Source organism: Schistocerca cancellata, chromosome 9, assembly GCF_023864275.1.
Source record: "Schistocerca cancellata isolate TAMUIC-IGC-003103 chromosome 9, iqSchCanc2.1, whole genome shotgun sequence".
Lineage (NCBI taxonomy): Eukaryota > Metazoa > Arthropoda > Insecta > Orthoptera > Acrididae > Schistocerca > Schistocerca cancellata.
In genome coordinates, this window is record NC_064634.1 from 7,627,670 (window position 1) to 7,651,831 (window position 24,162).

The 24,162-nt window shown below is 40.5% G+C and overlaps 1 protein-coding gene across 1 annotated transcript in view; it reads left to right on the forward strand.

The window, feature by feature from the left end:
• Nucleotides 1-24,162, forward strand: part of LOC126100130 (2-methoxy-6-polyprenyl-1,4-benzoquinol methylase, mitochondrial) — a 165,819-nt gene that overhangs the window by 35,684 nt on the left and 105,973 nt on the right. The window lies entirely within an intron of this gene.

A 24,162-nucleotide genomic window follows, 5' to 3' on the forward strand; every position in this document is an offset into this window, starting at 1 on the left:
TAAAAGGTTTAATAAGATGCATTTTCCGCTCTACTAATTCAGTCAGACTAAGTGATGAGGCGAGCGACCAATGCTTGACACGTGTGCTGACTCACGCTCTGTAGGGTAGCAGCTCAGGTCCGTGTGTGACTATCAGAAAATAGGTTTTCTGTGGTTTCCTTAAACAGGCTTAAGGCTATCTTTAAAAAGGTGCCGGACTATTTCATTTTTTATCCTTCTCAACATCTCAACTTTTGCTTCCCTCTAATGACTGTGGCCTCGAGAAGACATTTAACCGTAATCTCGCTTCCTACTCTGTCTGCAATTGCCAGCCATTTGACGTCCACTGCTAGACGAGGGTGTCTGGGCACTACAATCTTCTAATGTCACCTACCCACTCTCCATTCGATCTGCTTCTCAGTCTTTTCTTCTCTGCCGGTATCCGAAAGAGTACTCATGCAGCCCAGCTCCAGACCATATCGTTTGCTTGGCCGGACACCCGTTTCCATCCTGTCCTGTCCGCTGCAATCTTCCACTCCTGGGTGTTACTCGATCCATTTGATTCTGTCCTTGTCTCCCTATTAATTCCCAACATGTGACTCTCCATCAGCAACTGAGCAACCCTCAGGTGGTTATCACATTAAAAGTCCACAGTGTAAGTCAGAACTTGGAATGCACACTGATGGTAAACTTTCATCTGAGTGTGACTGCCCACTGATAAAGGCACTGGCTCTTGTTGGGAGTAAGATGCTTCAAATCCCACTCCAGCTATCCAGATTTAAGCTTCCTGTGGTTTCCCTCAGATTGCCTGAGTCAGGTGCTGAGATGATTGTTTTGCAAGACACAGCTATTTCTTCCCCAATTCTCCATCAGTCTGAACTTGCACCACATCTCTAGTGTTTTCATCATCAGCAGGATGTCAGACTGTCCTCTTTCCCTTTTGTAATCTTTTCATTTCAGACACATCAGAAGCCTACTGTTCAAAACAACTAACAGTACAAAAATAATTTCTACTCTTCTGTTTATTACTTCTGCTGTCCACCCAATTGATACCATCTATCCTACTTTACAGTAATTTTGTTTTTGTGACTTCTTACTTGAGAGAAAGTAAGTAACGTGTGGATGATGCAAAATGTTTTTAACCCTTACAACACTGCATGTATTATTTAAACAGTAAATTATTTAATTGGATAGGTAAAATATCTGCTCACCAAGTGGTGGCAGAACACACACAGAAAAGACTGTTGTGATTGGCAAGCTTTCGGAACCAGTGGCTCCTTCAGGCAGAAGGGTTGAAGGGGAAGGAAGAAGCTTGAAGGAAAAGGACTGCAGAGGTCTAGGAAAAGGAGTAGATTTTGGGAACATCACCCAGAACCGCGGGTCCAGGGAGACTTGCCATATGGGATGAGAAGGAAAGACTGATTGTTGGGGACTGCATTATTTATCTATCCAGTTAAATAATTTTATCAATAATTGATTGTTTTCATTGTTATATTTCAACAGGAAAGCCTGTTAGCAAACTGAGCTGATTGTTTGTTGTTATTAATTAATTATTAGTAATGTGTCTTTTTTCAACAAGATTTCAGAGATGTGTGATAGGTAGGTCATTAGAAATGCATCTCTAGATCGTTTCTTATAGGGCTCCAGATAGGAATCAGTTGGCGATTTACTGAACAAATCATACTGTCAATTGTAGGAAGAGGTTGTATAAAGAATGGGAAATTAACATCTGTACGGACAGGTGGGGATTTTTGACAGGTTTTTGCAAATCTTCAAAGCATATTTTGTTGCATAACAAATTTTATTTTGGATGAATAATGGTGGTTTCGAGGGTGCATAATGCTGTGTGTATGTAACTGGCTGCTGGGTGGGTGCACCAGCTCGGAGGTGAGTGGAAGGCAATAATGGGGCATAAGTGATTGTGCTCGGTTGTGCCACTTGAAGGCACCACATTTTACCATTCGGAAATTATTCGACAATATTTGCGTCTTCTGCATCTGTGACATTCCCCCATTCCCAGAAGTCGGTGCAATACTTATCGGAAGTTTAAAGTACCTGTCAAACTAAATTTACAGAAAATGTTTTACGGAACACTCAAAAAGTCATATACTTGGGTCTGCTGGTCAGAGGACTGGAAAAGAAATGGGAATTTTTGCTAAGTGTTATCGTATTGCAGTAACGATCCTGCTTTCTTCTCGATTGTGCACGAGTTCACTTTTTGCTGATACTGACAACACTCGGTGTAACCTTCTGTGTCACTTTCCATCAATTGCAGTTGAAAGGTATCTGAATGAGAGCAGTTATACTTCACTGGAGGAGAGTCATTTTACATGCATTGCAACTAACAATCGATGTGTAAATAAAACTAGCTGTTACCTGTAGCCGTGCTCATGTATCAGTAATGTTGTTCTGATTAGTGATCCTGAGGAGATAAGCTATTGCACCTGTGATAACGTCGGCTGCCCTCACATGCCTGTCTGTTTGGGTGACGTGCATCCTCCCTCAGCTGCCCCAATGCACGGCGACGTGGCACATGCAGCGTCGCTGCCATGTGGCGCATGCGGGTGGGATGAGGCACCTGTACATCGTACAGTGTCATTTATATTCACTGTTGAAAAAATTAGATGTTCCATTTCTTACTTCACTCTCTTAGGGCTCGATTTCCCCTCCCCCCCCCCCCCCCCCCCCAAAGTAGCTTATGTTCTTTCCTAAGGATCGAGCTATCTCCATACCGAATTTCATTGAAACTGGTTCAGTGGTTTGGTTGTGGAAACATTACCAGTTGTGTTATGTTTATATTCAATTATATTCATCTACATCTAGATGGATACTACACAAATCACACTTAAATGCCTGGCAGAGGATTCATCGAATCACCTCCACAATAATTCTCTATTAATCCAAACGCGAACAGCATACGGGAAAAAGAACACCTACACCTTTCCGTGCGAGCTCTGATTTTCCTTACTTTATTATGATGGTCATTCCTCCCTACGTAGTTTGGCATCAACAAAATATTTTCCCATTCAGAGGAGAAAGTTGTGACAAAAATTTCGTGAGAAGATTCTGCAGTTTCTCATTGAACTTCCTTGATGTACCCCGCTAATCCTATTTGCTAAGGACCCCACACCACGCAGCAGTACTCCAAAAGAGGGGGGGACAACCAGGGTAAAGGCAATGTCTTTAGTAGATCTGTTGCATTTTCTAAGTGTTCTCCAAATAAAACACAATATTTGGTTTGCCTTCCCCACAACATTTTCTGTGTGTTCTTTCCAGTTTAAGTTGTTCGTAATTCTAATTCCTAGGTATTTAGTTGAATTTATGGCTTTTAAATTTGACTGGTTTATAGTGTACCCGAAATTTAATGGATTCTTTTAAGCACTCATGTGGATGACCTCACACTTTCCATTATTTAGTTTAATTGCCAATTTTGCACCATACAAATATCTTGTCTAAATCATTTTGCAATTGGTTTTGATCATCTAGTGACAATAAATGTCAGCATTGTCTGCAAACAACCTAAGACGGCTGCTCAGTTGTCTCCAAGTTGTTTATACAGATAAGGAAATGCAGAGGCCATAACACTACCTTGGGGAATACCAGAAGTCACTTCTATTATTTTACTCAATGGCTTTCCGTCAATTACTACTGAATATGGCTTCTCTGGTAGGAAATCATGAATCCAGTCACATAACTGAGACTACATTACATAAGCATGCAATTTCACTACACACAGTACAGTATCAAAAGTCTTATGGAAATCTAAAAATATGGAATCAATTTGAAATCCCATGTCAATAGCACTCAACACTTTGTGTGAGTGAAGAGCCAGTTGTGTTTCACAGGAACAATGTTTCCTAAATATTTGTTGACTGTGTCAGTAGACCATTCTCTTTGAGGTAAGGCATAATGTTTGAACACGATATATGTTCCAAAATCCTGCTGCACTTCAACATTAGTGATATGGGCTTGTAGTTTAGTGGATTACTCCTACTACCTTTCTTGAATATTGGTGTGACCTGTGCAACTTTCTGGTCTTTGGGATCAGATCTTTTATCAAGTGAGTGGTTGTATATGATTGTTAAGTATGGAGGTATTACATCGGCATACTCTGAAAGGAACTGCATTGGTGTGCGGTCTGGACTGGAACACTTGCTTTTATTAAGTGATTTAAGATGCTTCACTACTATGATGATATCTACTTCTAAGTTACTCACGTTGGCAGCTGTTCTTGATTCAAATTCTGGAATATTTACTTCGTCGTATTTGGTGAAGAAATATCTAAAGGCTGTGTTCAGTAACTCTGCTTTGGCAGCATAGTCATCAGTAATATTTCCATTGCTATCTCGCAGAGAAGGCATTGATTGTGTCTTGCTGCTAGCATACTTAACATTCTATCAAAATCTCTTTGGATTTTCTACCAGGTTTCAAGACAAAGTCTCATTGTGGAAAGTATTATGAGCATCTCCCATTGAAGTCAGCACTAAATCTTGAGCTTCTGTGAATTATCGTCAATCTTGGAGATTTTGCATTCATTTAAATTTGCCATGCTTTTTTTTTTCTTCTTCTACAACAGCATTCTGACTCATTTTGCGTACGAAGGGGTATCATTTCTGTCATTTGTTAATTTATTTGGTGTAAATCTCTCAATTGCTGTCGATACTATTTCTCTGAATTGAAGCCACATCTGGCATACACTTACATTGTTAACTTAGAAAGAATGAAGATTGTCTCTCAGGAAGGTGCCAAGTGAATTTTTATCTGCTTTTTTGAACAGGTATATTTTTAATTAATTTTTGGGGGATTAGGGGATTGCAATATTCAGTCTCGCTATTATAACCCTGTGTTCAGTAATCCCTGTATCCATTTTGATGCTCTTTATTAACTCAGGATTATTCATTGGTAAGAGGTCAAGTGTGTTCTCACAACCATTTACTATACACATCATCTCGTGAACTAACTGCTCAAAATAATTTTCAGAGATTGCATTTAGCATAACTTAGGATGATGTTTCAAGCGTACCTCCGGATTTAAACATGTATTTTCAAAACATATTGAGGCTAAATTAAAGTCATCAACAACTATAACTGCGCAAGTTGCATACATGTTTGAAATAAAACTCAAGTTTCTTTGAACCTTTCAGCAATTGTATCATCTGAGTTGGGAGGGCGGTAAAAGGATCCAATTATTATTTTATTCTGGTTGCCTAGAATGACCTGCATTCGGGAGGACGACAGTTCAATCCCGTCTCCAGCCATCCTGATTTAGGTTTTCCGTGATTTCCCTAAATCGTTTCAGGCAAATGCCGGGATGGTTCCTTTGAAAGGGCACGGCCGATATCCTTCCCCATCCTTCCCTAACCCGAGCTTGCGCTCCGTCTCTAATGACCTCGTTGTCGACGGGACGTTAAACAACACTAACCTAACCTAGAATGACCTCTGCCCATACAAACTCACAGGACCTATCTACTTCAATTCCACTACATAAACTCCTTTTAACAACAACAAACACGCCACCGCCAACCATGTTTAGCCTATCCTTTTGGAACACTGTTAGGTTCTTCACAAAAATTTCAGCTGAACTTATCTCCGGCTTTATCTGTTTTCAGTAGCTATAACAATTCGAGCATCAGTGCTTTCTATTAGCACTTGGAACTCTGGTACACTCTCAACACAGCTATGACAATTTACAATTGTTATACTAATGGTTCCTGGTGATACCTTCATCCTGTGTTCGTGCTGCACCCTTCGAGACGGAAGCATTTTTTGTGTTTTGCCGAGACTCTCTAACCTAGAAAATCGCCCAGTCCATGCTGCACAGCCCGTGCTACCTATGTAGCTTCCTCCTGCATGTAGTAGACTCCTGACCTATTCAGCGGAACATGAAACCCAACCTCCCTATGGCACGAGTAAAGGAATCTGGAGCCTAAACGTTCGCAGAACCATCTCAGCCGATGATTCAGACCCTCCTCCTGGCTCTGTATGAGATGTCCACAATTGGTCCTGTTGACTATGCTGCAAATGGTGAGGTCCCCTTTCATCTTGCAAGCAATGCTGGCAGCCTTTACCACTTCTGTTAGCTGCTCGAAAGCAGAGAGAATCTCTTCCAATCCAAAGTGACACACATCATTTTTCATATAACTCCACCCTGTATGCACACGGAGTGCACATTGGCTTTCTTCTCTTTCATGGGAGCCATGAACATAAGGGGTCGCATAATGCACCTAGTATTGGAGCTCCCTACTATCAATAATCCTAGCCTCTGTTAATATGGACATTTGGATTGTAGAAGCAGTGTTTTGTAGCTGTTACCCACAGCGGTGCTCACATATCAGTAAAAAAAATAAATAAATATGTGTTCGGCTTTATTGGCTGGGAGACTCCATTTGGGATGTTCGGCTCCACCCAGGATCCTGTGAACTAGGGTCAGCAACATTAACCATGGGATCAGGAGCTGCTGATGCATACCAATAGTTTTGTCGTGATGAATGTGGTGACAGTACTAAAGTAAAATGTTGAACTTTCTGAAAATTATTAAATATCATTAAACTGGCAAGGAAAGGAAGTTAATAATTTGTAACTGGGTGCAGTGCATATTTTATAATATTTGTACGTGCAATAACATCAGCTGATGTCACGTTCTGCATGTTACCTGCAGATGCTGTGCTATAATAAAATGCAGCATCACAAAACCTTTCCATGTTCTACATGTAAAGGTACAACATCTCTCTATTTGTCACACAGTGTTTAAACCACACTGTCGCTGTGAGTCTTCAAGCGGCTGTGCAGCTGTAAGAGATGCGTGACAGTCAGTGGCCAAAACGACAAGCTTGCGACTGGTATTAGTATGAAAGTATGGAGTAAACGCAGTGAGCACTGTGTAAGTGCTGTGTTGAGTACATCTAGTTGTATTATGTAGATATTATCACAGTTTTCCAGTACCACGGTTTTTCAGTCATCTAGGATCCAACCGATACAGTCACGAGCCCAGGAGAGGCACGGTAAGTGATGCGCTGTTAGCAGAGGTGCTCGCATCGGTCGTCTCCTACTGTGGCCCGTTAACACCAAATTTTGCTGCACTGTCCCAACGGGTATATTTTTTGTACATCCCACATTGATTTATGAGGTTATTTCACTCAGTGTTGCTTGTCTGTTAGCACTGACAACTCTACGTAAACGCTGCTGCTCTTGGTCATTAAGTGAAGGCCATCGGCCACTGTGTCGTCCGTGATGAGACGTACTGTCTGAAATGTGGTATTTTCAGCACACACTCGCTACTGGGGATCTTGATATATTGAATTCTCTAACAATTTCCAAAATCGAATGTCCCATGTGTCTATCTCCAACTACCATTCCGCATTCAAAGTCTGTTAATTCCTGTTGTGTGGCCATAATCACATTGGAAAACTTTTCACATGAATCACCTGAGCACAGATGACATCAGCGCCAAAGCTCTGCCCTTTTAAAACTAGTGTACATGGTACTACTGCCAGCTGCAAATGTATATCTATCCCAGATTTTTTTTAATTTCAGTAGGTGTAATTCTAAGCACTGGCGATAGAAACACTTGAAAATAGATAAAAAAGTATTCTTAGCTTTGAGAACTTTCACTTACCTACTCAGAGAGGAAAGAGGCATTGGCTGCAAACTGTAGGAAAGGAGGGATATTTTACTCAGACCCCAGGGTGAGACAAAGACACTCTCATTGTGAGGGTGAGGAGGTACAGAAATTCTGCGAGCTAGGAATAGGTTTTTTTTTTTAAATAAAGAAGGGGGGGGGGGGGGGTAGTAAGGCCCTGTTCAGAATTTTGCCCGCTGAATGCAGATGCTGGTCTGGGATTCTCTGTCTACTACTTGTAGTTTAACAAACAAGATACAATCATAGAGAACTTCACTCTGATATCAGGTAGATAGATTTAAACATGATAACAACATGATTTGTTGTGTCATGAAAGTATTGTAATGACAGAGTGTACTAGATCCATAACAAACTGTATTTCTCATCACAGAACTACATATATCTACAACTCAGAGATACTCTTCTACAGACCAAACAGATAATCTCTCACTCATAGCAACTATTCCATTCTGCAACATCCTCTACACCGTGGTATGACCAGTTGCATAGAATGACTAATTGTATGACCTACCGGTGTGCAGAAGATTATTGTTCTTATTGTGTCATATCTTCGTGGTAGTGCTGTCTCTGTTCTGGCCTTCCTCCACATGTCTTTGGGCGCATGTCCTCTTGTATCAGAACAGTGTCTACAGGGCAGAATTTGATGAGTCATCCTGATGGATGTTTAATGTTGTGGAGGTTTCTCAGCTGCAACAGGTGTCCTTTCGTCCAACATTTCCAATAACTGTCAAAGATTTGCTGTCTCAGCTGGAATTCTTCTGCTAGGTTTCTGTTTGATGTAAGCTCTGTTCCTGTTGGAATTGTTAAGTTTCCCTCCAGTTAGAAAATGGGAAGGGGTCAGTCCATTTACATCATCTCCTCGTATGTGGGGCCTTGAGTTCACAGTGGCTTCAGAACCAATCAAAGTGGTGTTCAGTTCTCTGCACTGAGGCTTGCGAGTCCCAATATCTTCCACAGGCAGCACTTTATAGTATCCTCCATTCTTTCCCACAACTTTGCCACTGAGCTGCCCGTGAGGTAATGAATTTCTCTATAATACTGTGGTGGGAAAGTAATTGGTAAGTCTTTTTAACACTTTCCAAACCTGTGCTAGTCCCCTGTTTAGGGTGTGGTATGTTTTCACGTTGTCTGTGTAAATTGTATGAGGTAGTCTACATCTTACTGCAGATGACTGGAATGCCACGAGAAACTTATTAGGTGGCGAGCCTGTACAGAGTTCGAGGTGCACTGCTTGTGTGGAAAGAGCAATGTGACTTGTGCAGTTCTCTTCCACTCTGAAAATAGTGGTCCAGCAAAGTTTATCCCCATTACAGCAGAAACAGTTTAGCAAGCTTAACTCGTTCAGAGGGCTGTGGTCTTCAAATTGTTGCCCTCATGGATTCTTCATGATCTCAGGTGCAAAGCAACAGTGTAGGAATCTTTTGACTGCTCCACAAGGTCTGAGGACACAAAATTAAGTTCAGAGTTCTGTCAAAGTGATGGAGGTGAATGTGCGTCTCTAGATTAATCAATTATGTGAAATGGGTGCACCATCAAGGAGTGCTGGATGTATGTGTTCTTTGTTGAGGCAAGTGCACTGCAGTCAGCCTCATAGACATATCAGTCCACCTTCCATGAAAAGTTATATCAAGCAATCTTTGACTTACTTGGCAGTGGTAAGCTATTTTCGAGTGCATGTAGTTCTCCAGTGAAGAATCCTCTCTGGACTACTTCTGTCCAATACATTTGGCAGGAGAAAGTTCAGTGGCTGTAAGCTCTCTCAAAGATTTCTCCGTCTCACAGACGTTCTGTAGAAAATGGAAAGTTCACGCTGTATATATTATGAATGAGCCTCCAATAGGAGCTGAATTTAGATAGGTACATGAGGTTTATCAGTGTAGATATCGACAGAACTTGGCTATGATTTTTTTTTTTGTCTAGCTAGAGAAGGCCGAAATGCACGCGTTAAACTCAAGCAGTCTGGCGTGAGGTCTGAAACAGGATACGTAATGAATGCTATAAAGAAAAGTACGTACCTTCTGGAATACTTAACTTTAATCCACATTTGTAGAACATTGCTCTTGATGATACAGAAGTATTATAGCAATTGAATACGGCGCCTTGCTAGGTCGTAGCAACTGTAGCTGAAGGCTATGTTAACTATCGTCTCGGCAAGTGAGAGCGTAATTCTCAGTGAACCATGGCTAGCAACGTCGGCTGTACAACTGGGGTGAGTGCTAGTACGTCTCTCTAGACCTGCCGTGTGGTGGCGCTCGGTCTGCAATTACTGACAGTGGCGACACGCGGGTCCGTCGTATACTAGCGGACCGCTGCCGATTTAAAAGCTACCACCTAGCAAGTGTGGTGTCTGGCAGTGACACCACAGTCTTCTCCTCAGAAGGTAGTCCGTGTTGCACTATCAGAGTATGGAGTGTAATGAGTGTGGTTTTGGTATGACGTGTTCCATTGCATGCATGATCTGTCAGCCGGCTGATATTTGTGCCAACCTTTGCCTTACAAATATTTTGTAGTTGCTGTTTTCGGAGTTATTCACTGTAGGGGACCTGCTACGCATGCCACTAGACCATGACATGAGACCCCTTCACCTTTTGCAATGGGTGGGTGCTGAAAGAGAGTTCCGATCTAGTCAGACTACTAAAATAACAACTTTTTTGCACTATAATCGCAACATTCCCACTGCACAATATCATTTACAATTGTGGGTGAAGAGGCTGTTCTTAATTTGTAGCTAACAATAGATCACAACATGTATTGATTTACTGATTTGAGATAATGGAATGACACTTCTCGTGTATAACCCTCAATTGTTCTGGCGTTGACATGATTGCTCGTGCCTTTTGCTCCATGACTTACAAGGTACTGCCAAGTCACAACACCAAAGCATAAATGGACCTTCATGCAGGTGGAGACACACACCCACCGTCGTGTTCTGGCGATGTTCTGTGCTGACTTCTTTTGCACCCAGTCTGCCTGTGCATCAAACCACAGCACGCATAGCGGGGTGTTTCACACTTAATAGCTACCTAAACAACATGTGGAACATCATGTTATTCTGGTGAATTGATGTGACAAAATAACCATAGTTGTATCTTTCATTCAATTATCATCATCATCAACATCATCATCATCATCATCATTATCTGTACCTAATTAGACCAAACCTATTTTTATTAAAAAAAGAATCCATCACATAAATCAGCTTCCTTAGATAAAAGATAGTATGTCTCTTTAATAGCCGCATTTCTCGCTTAACATGCTTTGTTCCCAAAATACTGGTGTATGTCTATTCAGACATACATTTGTTCATTGCATGCTGTAATATAGTAAAATGACTTTCCATTATGAATTTTTATTGCTATATTTGCATTGAATTTGCCTTGTACTATCATCCAATTACTTTATACATACAATGTTTCATTATTGTAGATAAAAGCATGAGAGATATTTGCCCTGTTTGGTCAGGCTATATCATTATTATGGTAGTCTTACTCAAAGGTAATTGCATTTACTTTCCCTTCAATTAATTGATTAAACTGCATAAGTTCTCAAATTAATTGAGATAGAAAATGTTTAAGTTCACTTTCTCCATAAGGAGTTACATGCTGACATTTTAATGTACACCATTCTCCATAATTTCAAATCTAAAATCTGTGATAAGTCAGACATGTACGGAAATGTAAACTCAGAGAGTCATCAGTGCCCAGGTAAGTCTAGTAGTCTTTAATTGTTTTGGAGAACACTCTAGCAGTGTGACTAGCAGTTGCTGTACAGCTTCCTATCTCTGTAAGAGCTGTGCTTACACCTTTAGCTACAGACAGATACTGCGTAAATACCTTTTCATTTTTGCAATGTGATTGTCTCTTTATCATTCCCTTTATACAAAAACCGGGTCAGGTCATTCTACTTACGGATTCACCTGACAAAGGATTATACCATCCGTTCCCTGAATTTGCCTATCCTACTCCTCTCCAGTACCTCCATAAAATCGGGTATGCTCCATCTTAAAACTTTAACAGTATACACAGCCTCTGACCCTTATCTTTATGCATCTCAACGATGAAGTTTCTCTGTAGTGTATCGACTGTACTCAGTTATTCCAAACGTACCATTCCTGACTCCTTCCATTGTACTTTTTTACGTATATTTCTCCTAATGCCATAACTTACGTATATATTCTAATAAGTCATCTAATAATGAACCTTCTTTCGTATTATTCCTCCCACTTTCATTTTAATATTTGTTACTAATCATACTCATGCATGCTTCTCCAAGAAGTCATCAACTTCCAATAAATACTTGTTGTCAATGACTGTATCAGGGGTCTATTCATTGCTACTAAACTATAAGGTTTATTTATTATTATTCTTTATTATTAAAGTGGTCACATTCTGCTCACATCCAAAACAAATGCAGAAATGTAGTACTGATTGTTTACATACTTTGCGTATGTGAAACATACTTTTTTCTTTAGAGAAATGATCACTTTATGTATTGAAAGGTAGCTTTTTGAGTTCTTTTGACAATAATTCAAATTATGCTCATACATTTTATTTAATCTTACCAATATTTATAAGGTAACACACTTCTACTTTAGTAATAACTCATCAATCCTTCGATTTTATGCCTGTTAATGTAATATGTTGATAACTATAGCCTTCTTATTTCACTTTCTTGAAGCGTTTATTCTTTAGTGCTCTCTCATCAGAGAAAATTTGAGCCATCATATTATTTTCATACATCAGCAATTAAACAGTTCATTAGCACTCTTTTTATTTATTTATTTATTTTGAGTGTTGGCCTGCAGGCCCATACAGCCATCTTTCAGTATTTTGGTGTTTTACAAAGTGGGGTTACATGTATTTAAAAATTTCGTAATTAATTTTAGAAGTCAGATATTATTTTGATACAGGAGAGTTGGTATGGAAGTTGCAAATGGTTGATGGCATCTGATTAATTGTTGAATAAATTTGATTAGCTGGTTTTCATATACCAGTAGTTTACATTCAAAAAAAAGCTGACTGATATCCCCTACTGATATTCCATCACAGTCACAATAAGGATTGTCTTGGATGTGTAATCAGTGAAGATGGCTTTTGAAAGATCCACAATTAAATCTCGTTTGGATTATGGAGTTTATAATTTTTTTGTTTACCTTAACTGTGTAGAACCAGGGCTTTGAAGGAATATTCAGCTGTATTTGCCCCTAATATTTCCCTTTAATGTGCAATGAGGCTCGATATCCATTGTTTTGTTGTTGTCTTGTTCTTCTGCATAAGGTAGTCTACGTGTCTGATGATTACAGTAATAAGATTTTTATAAAAGTACCGGCCATCTCACTATATTTAATGTTGCCATATCATTTGATTCACATAAATGTTATCTTCATTCCGATATATTCGTTTTCTTTGGTAGTTTTCATGACGTCGATTACCAATTGATTAGATTTCTTGACAATGGTAGGTGTCTGCAAGTCTGAAAGCAAGCTTCTGCAGTCTGTTAAAATCAAAATGCTTCTTGCTGTGAGGGTCTGCAAATAATTTAAACCTGTGAGTATAGCTACAGCTTCTGCTGAAAACTTAGAAACTTCACTTAAAATTAAGATCAATTCTTTGTCATTTGTGCTTGGACATATGAAAGCACAATCCACTCTACCATTATCTGGGGTTTTGGAGCCGTCATTATAAATCTGGAGATATTATTCTGCATCATTAGTTGTTGTTATTGGGTAGAAGAAGACATCATCTACTGAAGTTATTTTGTTATACTGGTGTTCTGAAATAGGACATGTAGGGGTTCTTCAGAGATTAGGTAAGATGTCCTTTAGGTTTATGAAATTTGTACATAGTTCCAATTTTAGTGCTGTGTTTATTCGCTCTCTGTTCATGTCTTCTCGAAACCATCTTTTGACTTTCTGTATCACAATCTAGTCAATTACAATAAGTCTTCTTAGAAGGACTATGTCCATCATTAGTTTCCATTGTAGGGCATTGCGCATTTCTGTAGCTTAACATTGCATTTGTTGGCATAGAACACGTAGCTCCTAGGCAAGTTCTGATGCAGCTAAACTGGAGTTTTTGTAGTTTCCAAATTTATTTCCTGTTGCTTCTTCAGAAGAGCATGCTTCTGTAGTCAGTTTTAGACCTTATGAGACTCTTGTATATTAATAGTAGCACTTTATGATCCGCACACCACTGTACTCTTGTGACCAAGTACAACATGTCGAGATAAAGCTGGATCTTCTCTATGAGATATGCAATATGCCCTGCCCAGGAGAGATGTGAGTCCATTGGCATTCCTAGAAATTTAGTTTGATGCTTCACTGGAAAAATCTGGTTCTTTAATCCTGTGTGTGTAATTGCTTGTGGAATCTTTTGCCTGCCAAAATTGACTGTGTCATCATAAGGGCTGAGATCTGTAAACTTTATAGATGTCAACCAGGTTCCTGATTGGGCTGCTGCTGCCCTCATTACTCTCCTCATTTCTACAGGGATGCTGTCAGAAGTACGTATACATATCTCACCAGCATGTTGGAGTGTTATTGTAGCTCTCAGTAGCTCGGTTCCCAAGTCTGCTGTAAAAACAAAGAGAACAGGGCTCAATTCAATCCCCGTGGGAAACCAAGAGTGGTGTGTCTTGGGCCTACAGTTTATTTTTGAAACATAAGAGGCCGGTCCTTCTGATGAAAAAATTGCTTAACCTTTAAATGAAAATGTAGGGCAGTCCCCTTTTTTGTTACCATAATAAGGGTATGACACCATTGTCAGATCAACAGGCTGGCTGTTCAGATTACTGTTTTCCATCATTTATTTAAACTACTAAGATGAATGGTAGTCCATTTCTTTTTAAAAGAATGCCATAATGTTTTACTAAGTTGTTTTTAATCCTTATCAGTGAGGCAGTGACAGGTAATTGTAATTCAAAAAAATTGTCCTGAAAAGACCTATCTTTTTGACATGGTGGGCGATTGTGTAGCTTATATACTGCCTGCAGGCTGGCTGCTTCAACATGACTCTCTTCACTTTTGGATATCTCTGTGAGACCTGTTCAAACAGTAAGGGTGAAGAAAGCTTTTACCTCACCACTGAATGTACAACATAGTGAAGTAGGCATTCTGAATTCTTGACTGGAACCTGGTGCTTCTGTTTTAGCTGATGACACTCACAGCAACTGGCTCTTCTGTTCGTAACCTCTTTACTACCCTTGACAAGGGCGCACAAGTTACGCCACATACTACTGTGGACTACCACTTGATCTCCAGAGCATACCCTGGAGCAGACATAGATTTGGACCACAACTTGGTGGCGGAGGACTGGCAAATAAGGTGAAAAGAGCAGAGGAGGAAAACGTAGAGAAAAATTTGACCTAGAAAGACTGAAGTAAGAAGGTAAGAATGCTCAGTTGGAAAACACATTTATGTCAAAATGGGAAAGGAGCCCAATGAACAGAGTGCAAACCCGAAGTGGAAGAGGATGAGACAGAACCTTAAGAAATCTGCAGAAGAAGCTGTAGGTGTGAGGAGGTTTGTAAGAAAGGAATGAATGGCTAACAGATACAATACTAAGAAAGATGTAAGAAAGAAGGAAAGGTTGTAGAGGTGAGGAAGTTCATAAGAAAGGAAAAAATGGATAACAAATACAGTATTAAGTAAGACAAAAGAAAGAAGGAAATGTTAGACAGTAGGAATTGAGGAAGGGAAAGAAAGCTGAAAGCTGAGTAATGAATTAAGGAGAGAAAGAGAACAGATAAGGAAGACATCAATTAAAGAGAGATGTAAGGAAACAGATAAATTAGAAAAGAAAGGAAAGTATGAAATTATGTGTAGATTAGTGCCTGAATTAATATTTGAAGTAAAGATAAGCAGAACAAGTATGGGAATAGAAAGAACTGATGGGTGGTACAATGGCTCATAAACCAGAGTAAATGTTGGGAAGATGACAGGAATATGTATAGATCCTATATGAGGCTAATCAAAAACCAAACAATATTGAATTAGAAGAGGAGATGATAGTTACAGAAGAATACAAAGGATGCTGCAGTGTGGAAGGAGAAGTAGAAAGGGCTTTAAGGGAGATGAAGAATCATAAAAGCAAGTGCTACTGATGTGTTACCAGCAGAGTAGTTTAAGAGCCTTGAGAGTGGTGGTGTGAAAGAGTTAACTCGCCTATGTAATAAGATGTCTGAAAAAGGTGAATGGCCAGATGACTTTCTCTCTGCAGTAATGATAACGACTGAGGAGAAAAGTGACGCTAAAAAATGTGATGTTTTTAGAACTGTAAGTTTCTCATGCAGCAAAATTCAGAAATGTGAGGATTTTAGAACCTAAGTTTGATTTCACACACAGCAAAAGTCCTACTAAGTGTGATAAATAGAAGACTTCACAGAAGACTGGAGAGAAGAATTGAAGTGAAGTGGGTTTAGAATCGGGAAACGTATACATAATTGGACTGTTGAGAATTATAGATGAGAGATGTTACAGAATAACGAAGATAGCATGTTGGGGGGGGGGGGGGGATAGATGTGAATGGACACGGTTCTGTAGTATTTGTACATAGTCTGGGGCTACACCACAGTGAAGTAGCAAAAATCCTCATCCTTCTCTCAGTTCCCATTTCAATCGAATGGTCAAAACGCAGTCCTGTCGCAGCTCAGCCTGTTTCTACACGGTATGCAGAAGGTGGTAGATATAGTTTCCTCTGACCTCTACTCAATTCCAACTTACACTGGAATGATCACGTGCGCAAAGCTGCAGGGATGGTAGCACAGAGTCTGAGAGGGCTGTTGCAGGATGCATGGGGCTGGAATTTTACTGTAGCAGACAGGTTCAAGAAATGTGACTCGTTTCAAGATATGAGAGTGCCAGAAATATGACTCACTTGTGGCTGTGAATCAACGCAGGTATGTGCTTGAATGGAAGGACTTTAATCCAAATCCCAGACAGCATTTCTAGCGGATAGCGTGGCATTAGAGATCTGAAATGCTAGTGTACGTTTCTATCGACCTCAATCGTCATTCCATCTACTGTTTGTGATCCTTCTCAATCAACCACTGCCTATAGCCCAGTGGATATAACGCCGACCCTTTGACATTGCATCGAGACAGAATGTGTTACAAATACTGGAGAAATATCTAGCGATGGCGGTGTGATGGGGGTTGCAAATACGAGTTTCATACCATGCTCCTTAGCCGAATCACTTTCAAAATTCAGTGATTTTATGATGAGGTTGCATCGTGAGCTACGTTTAACCAGGCTTCTGGTCTGATAGTACACACTCCTACGATCACTGTCTCGGTATTTGTCTAAAAGAACTACGTGATTTGTAGGTAATGCCATACATGGATTTATATAGCCGATATAGCTTTTAACATGGATACTTGTGTGCACATGTAGAACCAAGACTGCTTGTGACAGTAACATACAGTAGTTGTTGGAATCAGGTTTTTTAACATCTGGCATATACAGTAGTTGTTGGGATCAAGTTTTTTAACATCTGGCAGTTTGTAAGACAATTAATCCTCTCTTTCTAAGATACAGTTGCAAGATACATTTGCAAGAAAAACTTATGAGACATGTCCACCCATCGTTGATTTTCAGTCGGTATTATTTTGTATCAAGAGGGATCAGTTATTGACAAAGTATTATACTTAGTACTGTGATAGCAAAGGGAAGAGTATGTCAAGTCATAAGAATGGTACTGATATTTATATTTCCAGAGCCACAGCCGTCAACAGGGTGTATTTCCGATACTTCTCTCATTGTCAAATGTCATTCAACTGAGATCGTGATTGTAACATTTAGTTGTAAGTACAGGGATAAAATATATATGTGAACAATTTCTTAGGATGATGGATCTACCTATGTGTGCTTGGCCTGCAGTGCCGGTGACCTGAGCAGAGTGATTCACATTTCCCATTAATGGTAGGAGCTGTCAGAATGGAGAGACCTGTTGGAGTATAGGAATGTAGATGAATTAACCGTGTTGTCCTCTAGACGACAGAATAACGAACTAATACTTAGTATGTGTTGGATAGCTATAGTGGTCGTGTGGAAATTTGAGAAGATTGAATATGGAGGTGCCTTTCCACTGGACTGTTATTCCCTCCCATGTAAATTCTTCAGTTGACTGCTTCTGCACATTTCACACCTTTATTTAGTTGAGAGAAGATCGATTGTGGTATGTGCATCTGGCATGTGGAAGACACATTTGCCAGTTCTCTAGACATGAGAAACACCTTAATTGACCTTGTAAATTATAGGGATGATTTGGAATCTGCTACATCACTGACATGGGTATTCGTGAGTGGAAATATCAGTTTTCTCTAATTTTTTTCGAGTTTCCAAGTAGATGTCTTCGCAGACGTGACAAGTTTCTAGTCAGTCAGTGGTTTACAGCATGCCCCACCTAGCTAAAGTTTTGGGTTTCTAGATAAATAATTTCCATTCTATATCTTCGGAATTATATTGCGTGAGCGGTACTGCTATGCAAGCGATATTGATGTGTGTCTGATATCGATAAGTACCGCGAAAATGGATGATATTCTAGCAAGCCATGCGAAATTAGATGTGTTCTTGTAATACCAGAGTCTGGAGATGGGTGTAGAAAAACAAGCAAGCAAGCATGCAGGTGTCCAGACCAGAAACAGCAATGTGTTTGTGCCGAGGGGGGAAACAAGGCTGAATTTGTAGAACAGTTCTGAGAATGACTTTGATCCACTGCGTTGGGGGTGGATACCCCCCCCCCCCCCCCCCCCCGACCTCGCGATAAATATCTAGTGTCGCGAGTATACGTACTGTGCTGTCTGTCTTCATGGTATATGCACAAATGATGTAAAAGGGCTGACTTTGTATGGTACAGGATACGAATTGCATGTTTACTAGATCTATACGGTATGCAGTGATATAGTGATGGGTCGTAGATCAGTTTCACGTTGTAATATTCAAGCTCCTGTCCTCTGCGGGAGACCAGTGTAATTCAGTAGGAGTCTTTTCCTATTTAATGATATGTAGGATACACGGTGGTATATTGATGGGTCAAAGGTCGGTTTCATGTTCTAATATTCAAGCTCCTGTCCTTGGTGGGAGAACAGTGTAATTGAGCAAGAGTCATATTTGATGATATGTAGGGTAGTTTGTAAGGTTTAATTGCAGGTGCAATGTGGCGATCTGTGTAAAATAACCACTGAAAGTCTGGTCTGCAGAAAGAAAAAAAGGTGGACGGTGCTTCCATAAGAGCTAATTATACTGCTCCATTCATTTCACAAGACATCCTTTGTGCCCCGATACTGGAGTCTCTACATAGCGGTGAGAAGGTTTGTGTATCTTGAAAGCAGGAAGAGTAAGACATGATGGACGGGGTGCCACGCTAGGACCATCAGGAGGGATGCATTCGGCGTTATTCTGAGCTATTTTGGTAAAGAGGTTCTGTTAGGACAAGAATTTCCATGCAGACAGGGTGAGACATCATAAAAGCGACCGTTAACTATTTCTGGGACACTATACAATTTCTGAGAGGTATACTTGACTCTTATTTTACATAGCCGTGTGATGTCAGAATAACATTGAGAACCTTCTAGATGTCGAGTCGCCATGCAGACGTTTCGCGGCGAGGTGTCAGTCATGCTGGGGCAGATAAGTCATGCTGGATGCAGCTCATATGTTCTGTTAGGATCAGTAGGGAGAAAGTTCTGTTAGGATTACTAGGGAGAAAGCAGCCTGTGCTATTCCGTGGCATCAGGATCCGTAGGTATCGCACCACCAATGGTAAACACACATGCTGGCCAGAGGCGTCTCGCATAGGGGACCAGCGTGTGTGCATATTGAAGTTACGTGATGTCAGTATAACACTTGAAGAACTCTTAACTGTATACTTGAAAACAGACCCAACTTTCACGCAGTCACTTTAGGAGGCAGCGACGTGAGAGCGATGGCTCGCACTGGCTTGCGTCCAGCGGTGGCCTCGGCACACGCACACCCTTGGAGCGTCTGCGCTCTGCAAATAGGTCTTCGCCCCGTCCGGTCACGTCAGCAATGGTGTCTAGGAGCGTGTGCGGTAGCATCCTGTGTCGTCCAGTGGACATGGGGCAGCGCACATTGTTTGCGTGTCTGTCGCGTTATTTTGCGAGCAGCTCTGTAGGCTGTGCTATGAGTTATTTGGACAGTTTACGGGTTGATTTCGTGTCTGCACATCAATGTACTGCAATATTTAGGCGGAGTTTGCAGGTTTTTATGCTGTTTATTGAAATTATTTTGGTAATTTAGGAGTTGTTTGCATGTCTGTTGTGCATTATTTAGGAGTTGTTTACCCCAAGTACATCAGGGCGAGTGTGTTGTATCAGTGCGATAAATATACTATCTCAAATCGGTCCCTAAATAAATTGTTCCAAAACAAGTAAAGTAAACTCCTTTCTTACTCTCTCCAGCAGCCCAGCGCAGACTGAGTCATTTTCCCCTCCAGACAGCCATCTTGGTTTACGTCACAGGAGGAATGACAGCACCCTCTGGTGGCAGTACTGTGTACTAGGTTAGTTGGACTATGTCTCGTGGTGGAGACACTGCCTGCAAAGTAAAGACTTATGTCCAGCACAGAGAGAGAGTCCTTCTCCTGCCATTTTGCCCCACCCCAGACTGCCTCTTGGGTTACATTACGGAACGGACACCAGTGCCTTCTGGCAGTAGTACTGTGTACTAGGTCCGGACCTCATGGTGAACACACTGTTTTCCTCCATCTTGGATAACGGTACTTGTGTCATCAGCTGATGTCATGGTGGCCATGTTGGATTATGTCACGGATGAGAGCGCCCTCTGGCGGCAGTACCGTGTTCTAGGTCAGTTGGAGTCCGGACCTCATGGCAAACACACTGGATGGTGGTACTGCATCAGTTTGTGTAAATAAATAGTGCATGCAAAATAATAAAGACATGTGTCTAGCAGAGGTCAAGTCCTCTCGCCGCCATTTCCTAGGATGAGGTGTCAGTCGGGTGACTTAGGTTAGTGGAGGAAGCCCAAGTGCCCTTTCTTTCCCGTCATTTTCTTAGGTTAGTAGAGATAGCGCGATTGACCTATCTTCCCTCCAAAATTCAAACTTTGTGCCAATCCCTAGGAAGAGGTGGCGGTCAGATGACTTGAGTTAGTGGAGGTAGTCCAAGTGACCTTTCTTTCCCGCTATTTTCTTAGTTTAGTAGAGGATGCATTGACCTGATGAAAATTGAACTTCCACCTGGGGGGGGGGGGGGGGGGGGCGCGGCGTGGCAGAGGGGCGTGGCACTTTCCCGCCATCTTGGATAACGGTACTTTGGCGTAGAATCGGCCTTGCCCCGATACTGCCACTAACCACTACGCTATGTCATTAATTGCAAAACGTGCTTATGACTGTGGTCTCAGTCGCAACACTTAATTGACACTCTTCAAAAATTTGGCTTCATGCAATGTCATCCGTAGCTTATCTAATGTAAGACGATCACTGTAATTTTAATAACTGTATATAGAAGGAAATGTTCTGTCTGACACTCACTCACCCATGCACTCATCATCGTCCAGCCAAAACTGTTAAGGGTAGAAACTTAAAATTTGGAGAAGGTGTGGATCTTATACTGTAGGCGTCGTTCAAGAGGGGATATTTCGAAATTCCGACCCTAAGAGAGCGAAGTAGGAGAAGAAGAATTTTTTGAAAAAAATGCTTTTAATGCGGTTTTGAAGCTAGACGTACGAAAATTAGTATTTAGTTTCTCGGTCGGAAATAAATACGTGAGTCAGCATTTTTGGAAATTTAACTCTATGGGGGTGAAATAGTGGATGAAGGTTTTTGTAGGAATGTTTCATTGTGCAAGCATTTTTGAAGTTAAATATTTGAAAATTTGTGTTGACTTCTCTGTTAGAAATCAATCACACACACGTCACCGTTTTTGGAAATTCAACCCCTAAATTCCTGAAATAGGGAGTGAAACGTTTTATGAGAATATTTCATTCCGAAAGGATTTTTTAAGCTAAATCTTTGTGTCAGTTGGTGTTTGGGTTCTCTCTTAGAGATGAAAATTTACATGGTTCACTGTTTTTGGAAATTCAACCCTTAAAGAGGGGCCAAAACAACTGAAGGTAGAAACTTGAACTTTGGAGACGGTGTGGATCTCATACTGTAGCCATCTTGCCTAAAATACAACTCCAAAGGGGGTGAAATAAGGGATGCAAGGAGTTCTGAAAGCTAGAACTATGGAAACTGGTATATGGTTTCTCAGTCATAAAATGGAAAAAATTACGTGTTTCAGTATCTTTGAAAATTCAAACAGTAAGGGAGTAAAATAGTGGATGACAGTTTTTTGAAAATAAATAATTACTGAAGAACTACTGAAGGATATTAAGGCTACATCTGTGATAATTGATATTTGACTTCTTGTTTAGAACAAAAGCAAACTGGTGCTTTTCATTTATTATTCTTGTTTAGAAACAAAAAAATACATGTTAAGTATTTCTGGAACCCCTTTAAGGGAGTGCAATGGGGTTGTTCTGGTCTTCAGACCAGAGACTGGTTTGATGCAGCTCTCCATGCTACTCTATCCTGTGCAAGCTGCTTCATCTCCCAGTACTTACTGCAACCTACATCCTTCTGAATCTGCTTGGTGTATTCATCTCTTGGTATCCCTCTACGATTTTTGCCCTCCACGCTGCCCTCCAATACTAAATTGGTGACCCCTTGATGCCTCAGAATATGTCTACCAACTGATCCCTTCTTCTAGTCAAGTTGTGCCACAAATTTCTCTTCTCCCCAATTCTAGTCTATACCTCCTCATTAGTTATGTGATCTACCCATCTAATCTTAAGCATTCTTCTTTAGCACCACATTTCAAAAGCTTCTATTCTCTTCTTGTCTAAACTATTTATCGTCCACGTTTCACTTCCATACATGGCTACACTCCATACAAATACTTCCAGAAAAGACTTCCAGACACTTAAATCTATACTCGATGTTAACAAATTTCTCTTTTTCAGAAACGCTTTCCTTGCCATTGCCAGTGTACATTTTATATCCTCTCTACTTCGACCATCATCAGTTATTTTGCTCCCCAAATAGCAAAACTCCTTTACTACTTTAAGTGTCTCATTCCCTAATCTAATTCCCTCAGCATCACCCGATTTAATTCAACTACATTCCATTATCCTCGTTTTGCTTTTGTTGATGTTCATCTTATATCCTCCTTCCAAGACACTGTCCATTTCGTTCAACTGTTCTTCCAGGTCCTTTGCTGTCTCTGACAGAATTACAATGTCATCGGTGAACCTCAAAGCTCTTATTTCTTCTCCATAGATTTTAATTCCTACTCTACTCCGAATTTTTCTTTTGTTTCCTTTACTACTTGCTCAATATACAGATTAAATAACATTGGGGAGAGGCTACAACCATTTCTCACTCCCTTCCCAACCACTGCTTCCCTTTCATGCCCTCGACTCTTATAACTGCCATCTGGTTTCTGTACAAATTGTAAATAGCCTTTCACTCCCTGTATTTTACCCCAGCCACCTTCAGAATTTGAAAAAGAGTATTCCAGTCAAAATTGTCAAAAGCTTTCTCTAAGTCTACAAATGCTAGAAACGTAGGTTTGCCTTTCCTTAATCTTTCTTCTAAGGTAAGTCGTAAGGTCAGTATTGCCTCACGTGTTATCAACATTTCTACGGAATCCAAACTGATCTTTCCCGAGGTCGGCTTCTACCAGTTTTTCCATTCATCTATAAAGAATTCGTGTTAGTATTTTGCAGCTGTGACTTAGTAAACTGATAGTTTGGGAATTTTCACATCTGTCAACACCTGCTGTTTTTGGGACTGGAACTGTTTTATTCTTCTTGAAGTCTGAGGGTATTTTGCCTGTCTCATACATCTTGCTCACCTGATGGTAGAGTTTTGTCAGCGCTGGCTCTCCCAAGGCTGTCAGTAATTCTAATAGAATGTTGTCTACTCCCGGGGACTTGTTTCGACTTAGATCTTTCAGAGCTCTGTCGCACCCCTCAAGCAGTATCATAGCTCCCATTTCATCTTCATCTACATGCTCTTCCATTTCTATAATATTGTCTTCAACTACATCGCCCTTGTATATATCCTCTATATACTCCTTCCACCTTTCTGCTTTCCCTTCTTTGCTTAGAAACAGGTTTCCATCTGAGCTCTGGATATTCATACAAGTGTTTCTCTTTTCTCCAAAGGTCTCTCTAATTTTCGTGTTGACAGTATGTATCTATGTGAGATATGCCTCTACATCCTTACGTTTGTCCTCTAGCCATCCCTGCTTAGCCATTTTGCACTTCCTGTCGATCTCATTTTTGAGACTTTTTATTCCTTTTTGCCTGCTTCATTTACAGATTTTTTGTATTTTCTCGTTTCATCAATGAAATTCAATATTTCTTCTGTTACTCAAGGATTTCTACTAGCCCTCGTCTTTTTACCTACTTGATCCTCTGCTGGATTCACTATTTCATCTCTCAAAGTTACCCATTCTTCTTCTACTGTATTTCTTTCTGACATTCTTACCAATCGTTCCGTAATGCTCTCCCTGAAACTCTGT